Raw genomic sequence first — 7,422 nt, forward strand, 5'->3', positions numbered from 1 at the left:
GGACAGAGGCAGTGGAGTCACTAAGTCTTAATCAGGGTTACTTTTGGAGGGTAATGCGAGTTCAATGGAGCTTACTGAAATACATGCGTGAGAAGCAAGAAGGTTCAGGAGAAAACAGCTTTGCGATTTTGTTTAAACTAAGCAACGATTAAGCGACGATGCGATTGTTGGGGCTTACCGTTCCGATCCAAGGCCCGGTCAAAATCGTCCTTGTGCGTGTCTCCCCACCCCTTTCCCAACAGGTGTACGCCGGGTGTGTCTTCGTGTTATCCTTATGTTGATACTGTGTTGATCCCTCGCCTTCGCCACAGCTCCCACAGCTCCCAAAACTCCTGTCTCCCCCGGCCCCTGAACAACTGTTAGAGGGCTGTTAGAGGGCTGCAGTGGGGCTGGAGGGGAGGGTGGCTGCAGGGTGGCTCTGGAGCAGCTTGACACGGTAGGCAGTAAGGCACACACTGGAACAGAAAAACAGTTCAGCTGTGCCCGGGGGGCCCGGGGTGCCGTGGGTGCAGATACTTTCACTCACCGGAACCGTGCCTGGGCGTATAGCGTATACCCCCACAGTCTTGCCCCACAGTCTCTCAGTCTTCGTGCGGCTTCAGGCTTCAGGCATCAGGTTCACAGCTTCAGACCGGCACCACCGGCGCTTCCCATAATCCTTGCTCGGCAGGCTCCGTAAGCACCAAAGGCACTGCGGCACCGCGGAACTCCGCTCTGAACCGCTGCAGATGGAAGCGGTGCTTGGCAGACGGTGTGGGATGCCGGCCACCGGACCCCAGGGCTCAAAGCGGGCACAACAGCAATTGGCAGCGGACTGAAGCACTTTCCCTCAAAGACGGCGAAATCCACGACAGCCTGCAGCCCGGAGCACACGATCAGCACGCCGTTAGGAATGGCGTTCTGGAGCTTCTCTGGCGTCTCTCCCCTGTTCTCTGGCGCACTCTAGTAGCAAAAACAGGCCGCACTCTATTTGACGACTATGTCCGCTACTTCCGGGTTAGGTGTGTTTGTTTCCGGCTCAGCGCCTCTACAGCGTGTGCTCTCGTTCTGTTAGCCCAGCTATCCAGTATGGCCTTATGTTGGCTATTAAAGGCTGGGCTCTTGCCTTTTCTTCGTGGGTGCTCGCCATGCACCTACGAAGTCTTGCTGAGCCACACCCGGGGAAAGGAACGCTGGTTGCGTCCATATCTCTTGTACTTGGCAAACAAGAGCAAGCTGGAGGTGCCCCCACCGGCAGTTCCTCTGTACTACTGGGGAGGGTGTTCAGGGGTGCACTACTACAGGAGACAGAGGATTAAAATTGTATCTTGTGGAGACAGGACATACAGGTTTACCCCGAGACTTTATTTGAGTTCACAGACAGCAAAGGGACAGTACATGCCTTGGATGTTTATATTTGTTCTTTGAAGCAAATTGGAATGTATAAATGTCTCTCTTGACTCAATGATTCCTGAATACAATTACTAGCCTTGAGAAAGCCCTGGCTTAATTTGCCACGAAGGACAAAACCTGTGTTGGCTGGTCCTTTTTCTTAAAAGAATGACATTTTTGCACAATAAAATTACAAAGAGGCAGAGGCCAATAAAAAAACTACTCCTATTTAAACCATTCTTGACTATTGTTCTGTATTAGAAAAAGGAATCATGCTTTTGGCTGAACTTGATTACTTGGAAGAGAGGAACAAATGCTCACGCCCCTACCTTTAGTCAACAATACGAGGCTGGAAAGGTCCAGAGCCTTGAGGACAATTTCTCTATCATCATAGGAATCAATATCCAGATCTACGTCCTCTGGACCCTCCTCTACTGCTCTGAACGTCAGGTGGACATGTATCTTGATGTCAAATGAGCGAAACAGGTTAAGAGTTGCAACTCCGTGCCATTGCTCGAATCATGTCCGTGCTCGCTTTCACGCAATATGGACTGTATGGGAAGTGTTCAGCTTCACGTAATAACATGCAGATTTACGGAGCTCTTTACAGAAAACAACCTGCCACACTGAATGTAGGTAGTGCTGTTGCTGCCCTGTAGATGGTCCCATAGTGGTCAAAGTCTGTGTCTACAAAAAGTAGCCTTCACATAGGGCCATTATTTACTGTATTTAATACACAACGCTCCAACATAATCTGACCAACGTATTGTTAGCGTTAAAGGATATTACCCACCCAAATACCTGCATTAAATTCTTGGGTATCATGCTAAAACCATGTGTACATCTTTCAAATCATTGTAATTCACCTGATGGTGCCCTGCATTCAAGAGTAGATGTGGTCATATTGTCAGAGTTTTAACAAATTCAAAGCAGAGCTACTTTAATTCAGCATTACTTTAGAGCCCAGTCGTCCTTCTCCCTAAAATTACAATCCTAGAGTAGTCTATTCAACCCTGTCCAAGGTCAAAACCCTAGGATCGTGCTGCAGGCCGTGAAAAACCTGAAAAATGTTACCAGACCTGCAGTTCTAGTGACTTACATAATCTACTTGACCTAACTGTAGTGTGCTTGACCCATAAACTAGTTTTAAATTGTGTGATCGTAGGCAAATAATTTATTTTACAGTCACCATTTTCTTCATTATTACATACAAGAGCAACTTCAAAAATGAGAGTTCAGCATGTCAGCATGCCAGACATCACTGGTTCCCTCCCCACAAAGGGGTCACTAGCTCTTTATAGACCAGAAACTATTTCAGGAATGCCCCGTTTGAAATGCCGAGTCCTGGTCCAAAAAATATATTTATGTCAGCTGTGCGGTGGTTCTGCCCACATTAGGGAGAGGTGTACCGTAGCCCTGTCTCGCTGTAGGCACACAGAAGCAGTGGCGCTCCGAACCCACTTACTCCATAGATAAGCCCGTTTGTAGTCCTGGTTAACGCTTGTACTCTCTGTTTAGATGAAGGGCGCAGAAAAGTTTTCTCCTTTAAATATGCAGAGGATATGCAGCTATTTTTTAATTGCTTCCGTTGCTATACGTTTGCTTCACCTGTACAAGAGCCGCTCAACCCAACGAGCCATCTGCTTCTTATCTTCCTTACGAACCGCTTTTGCGTTCCACTTCCCCCTTTCCTCCTCCTCGTCTCTCGCATTTTTTGTTGCTCTTTTCTCCTCTTCCAGTCTTTCCGTCTTTTTGCTTCTCTCTCCCCACCCAACGAGTTTCTCTGTGTTCTTTGATTGCCTGTTTGTTCTCTTTTTTACTATTTTCTGGGCTTCTTTACCCCCCCTTATTTTTCACCTGTTTTTATACCCCTTAGTTTTGTCTTTCTCATCTTCGACCTGTTCCGTGCTTTTGAATTAACTCGTTCTTTTGGCTCGTTGTTTGGTTTTTTTTTAGACAAAATTCACATTTCAGTAGGCAGCTTGCCTGTCTTTTCTGAGCCCCACAACACATTGAAGTGCTGTGCATGCTATTGGCCGTTCCTAGGTTATACATGTACATAAAAGCACATAACATTTTTACATGCTTTGAACCAGTCATTTGTGCTCTAAGCACTATACAAAATAAGTGTGATACAAAAACCATTAGTAAGACCAATACTGTGTGCCAGTCCTTTTAGAGCTGAAAGCCGCTTATAAATGGTTAAAACTTCACTTTAGATGCTATATTGGCAATCATTAGAGTCCCAGGTTGCACTGAAAGAAAGGTAGAGGGTCACAGTGAGTGGAGGTGCCAGCCTAGATGCTGGTGTGGCTTGCACACCCTGTCGTCTTCCCCCACACTTTTCCTTTCCTATCATCTTTTGCATACGGTGGTCCCCAAAAAAGTCCAACAGATGTCATAGCCCACTGATTTCAGATTTCCTTGTCATCAGACCGATAGCCAGACAGGTTTTTAGGCCCTGGTGCCTCCGACCTATCTGCTCTCTGTGCTATCTCAGGGGTCAACAGTGGACCGTGCCAACACTCTGAGAGGTGCAATGGTACCGGTCCTGATTTCAGCAACATCAAAGTGAGAACTGTCCTAGCCACACTATACTCGCACTCAGTTCCTTGCACTAAACGAGGGCACTGCCCTCACTACAATAAGAACCATCACTTCTCCCCAATCATATGCTATCTTTTCACTCACTTTAATCGCCCAACTCTTTCTCTTGTATTACTGCTCCTGTCTTTCACCCCCTCTTCTCTCCTATTACACACCTGTTCCCCAAGACAATGCCCCCTGCTCTAACAACAGCTGCATCTCTCTTCCTCTGTGCACCTCAAACACTGCAGGACATGCATGTTAGTTTACACAAACGTACACAAACCTCTTTGTAAGTTCCACTTTTTATACATGTAATTAATGTTTATAAATAATGTAATGTACTAATCTTCAGACCACTTCTAACAGCTCATATACCACGTTCAATGCCAAATCTATTGCCACACTTATAATAACGGCCACACAGCCCATTGCAGTAATGTGGGATAATATAATTCATGGCTAAACATTTATAAAGTCCCAAAGGCAAGACCTATTGCATTGCAAATACTTGTTATTGTTGTGTTGTTTGATCCCTGGGATCTAATTTAGTTTATAGAGCTCTATCAAAGTTATTTTCTCCGACTTTAAATTGTAAGTTCTTTCAGCATGTCTAAGATGTGTATCATGCTTTACCTAGTTTTCACAAATGACTTTGTTGCAGTCGGGAGTCAGGAATGTACTTTATAAAACCCTTAATCAACAAATTAATATATAAAAATGATGTTCTTTTCTACTGTCCTCTACTAACTAGCCACATGGGCAAGTTTGCCAGTGGAACAGCTGGACTGCGATGGCCAAATTCTAAACCAGCTTCTGATAGCCAAGTAACACTCTGCAAGCCAACAAGTAGGATGTAGAAATGGGGAGAGGATGTGGCCTAATGACTAGAGCGTCGACCTCGAGGCTGGGGAACAGGGGTCTAGCCTCGGCAAGGGATACTCAACATCCTATGATTCTGGGCAAATTATTTAATATCCCCATGCGTCTAACAAAATGAATGAGTCCGTTTGTAATGCAAACGTAAAGTGCTCTGATTGGGTCAAGTTCCCGCTATATAAAACTCCGAAAAAAAGTAAAACTTACACAAAAGGATCTTATTAACAAAAGTGCCAAGTCCCAACATTTAATCTAATTTTTGAATGGGAAAGAACAAAGCACGCACAAGTGAAATCTCTGTTATCAAATGGAGAGTACACCTTAAAATGGAAAGTGTGTCTTAAAATGTTCTTCATCGGTCTATTTTCGTATATATTTTCATTGCGGCGCATGTTTATTTCTTTGGCCAGTAAGCATATGGTAGAATTAAAGATGTCACTGAGATGTGTGAATCCCCCGCATGTTATTACACATTTCTGAGCTCCACACTCACACAGGAAAAGTATTCGCTGTATTAACACTTACTTTCAGCGCAAAAATACAGACGCGTATTCTCCATAACAAAGCAAGGTACTTACCAGAGAATGCGACTCCTTCAGCCCGGGCTGCTGTGCGATGGAGGCAGGTGACACTGACACAGGCCAGGACTGGCGCGAGCTCCTCTCCGTCTGCCGCCCCCCTGCACTGCTGCCCACGGCTCGCGCTGACTCCCACACCGACTGCAGGGTGGGACGGGGCTGTCCAAGAATGTTCCAGCCATTAAAAAAACACAAGTTAGTGGAAGGGCGTTCTAGTTTCTCAGGTGTGACTCACATTCAATAAAGCATACATCACATCGGACAGTCGCTGCTTTACACTCTCACGGGAAGACTGTATGGTCCACTTGTCAAAAGAGTTCCGACTGGACTCTGCAACGTAACTAAACGAAGCATCCCTTACGCACGTATGCCAGACATGCGCTAATGCAGGAAGTTGGAATAGAGATGGACGATGTGCGTCTCAGCGTGAAGAAGACGAAACCACGAGGGTCGCCAGCATCCTCCGCACCCACTCCACCTCGCGCCCATCGTTAGCAGGCGTCGGGCACTGTCAATGCCCATAGGATGGTGCTCTGCTTTATTGATAGCAGGGCAGGTCCCATCGAACTGCATATGCAGGCGTTATATTTATATTTAATTATGCGTTTTTATATAGCGCGGACTTTACCCGAAGGTGTCAGAGCGCTTCACAATAGGAACAGAACTGATACATGAGAACATTACAAGTGAACAAATTAGAAAAGCAAACGTTACATTACATGAGGCAAAAGGGACAATCGTGAGCAAACAAAATACAGGAGGTAGCAAACGGTGCATTACAGGAGGAAAAAGTGACGTGTGCAGGTTACAAACGCGTACAAAGTAAACATAGAGGTATAATACTGCAATATATGGAGGACACTCAAACACAAGAACAAACGTTATGTAGGCAATGGTGGCCTACAGTGGTAAATAGGACTCCCCAGAGTTCTCAAGAAGTCCAAGTGCAGGTCATAGATGCTGAGCACCTCTGCTGACCTTGGTCTCACACTTTGCATCCTATGTGTATTCGGAATTTATGATGGCAGTCATAAATTCAAGTGCCCTGATGCAAAGTGATGGGAGCTGAAACCCAGAGCTATTCTCAATAACCGAAATCTGTCACAGGATAGTCACAGCGCTCAGCTCCGCAACAGTATTGGGTGCAACATATCTTATTAAAATAGATTCCAAGCATACCGAAACATGTCGACTGCTGCACAGTGGAAGCTGAAACACGAGGCCAATGTTGACACAATATAGACAGCAGGAAGGGTCTGTGCAGACAATAATACATAGAGATTATGAATGCAGAAAATTAAATGAATGAATGAATGAAAAGGTTACTTATTAAGAATACTGCTACGACAAGCGGCATCCTGGCACTGGCTGTACTGAACAACCCTGATTCGAGAATGATCTTCATTACTGTTAAGTGAAGTGCGGGCAGTGGGCTACAATATTTACAGTCACTTGACACGAAACTAATGCAAAAAAGGCATCCGACTTTGGAGACCATGATCTAGAGAAAAATCATAACAAACTCAGACTGGTTGTCACAGAAAGCATTGGTGCTGTCTCATGTTTCCCTGGTTCATTCTCTTTCCCTCTCGGACTTCACAAGGAATTTCGCAGTTTCTGTGGATGTTCAAACCATTCTCAGGCGCGGTGAGGGTGAAGAACTACAAAAAACACTCATCAATGGGAATTAGTAATCTTATTACCGAATTCTGGTAATGTACTCCTTTCTTACTCTCCATAACTCAAATCCTATGTACAACTATTTCCACTGCCAGTTACCTACCCTTAATTTTCCAGTACTTAGTCATCTATTGCTCACAAGCTTCTACTTGTGTGACCAATTGTACTTCTGTGATTATGCACTTGTACTTTGATTGTTGGCAAACCAGGTTATAGCACTTCCATATACATGAATCCTGCCTCACTTAGATCCTCTCATAATTAGATTCTCCCTCACTTAGGGGCCCATTAGGATGGCGGGCGTACTCTCGTCCGCCCGCCACCATAC

General features: G+C 45.2%; 1 protein-coding gene across 1 annotated transcript in view; it reads right to left on the bottom strand.

Annotated features, from left to right (window-relative positions):
• LRRN4 (leucine rich repeat neuronal 4) overlaps positions 1 to 5,550 on the bottom strand; it is a 268,764-nt gene extending 263,214 nt beyond the window's left edge. The window contains exon 1 of the mRNA XM_086927687.1: positions 5,415 to 5,550. The gene's annotated coding sequence lies outside the window, so the exon portion shown is untranslated. The remainder of the gene's footprint in view (positions 1 to 5,414) is intronic.
• Between the last annotated feature and the right edge of the window lie 1,872 nt (positions 5,551 to 7,422).

This window comes from Lissotriton vulgaris, chromosome 6, assembly GCF_964263255.1.
Source record: "Lissotriton vulgaris chromosome 6, aLisVul1.2, whole genome shotgun sequence".
Classification (NCBI taxonomy): domain Eukaryota; kingdom Metazoa; phylum Chordata; class Amphibia; order Caudata; family Salamandridae; genus Lissotriton; species Lissotriton vulgaris.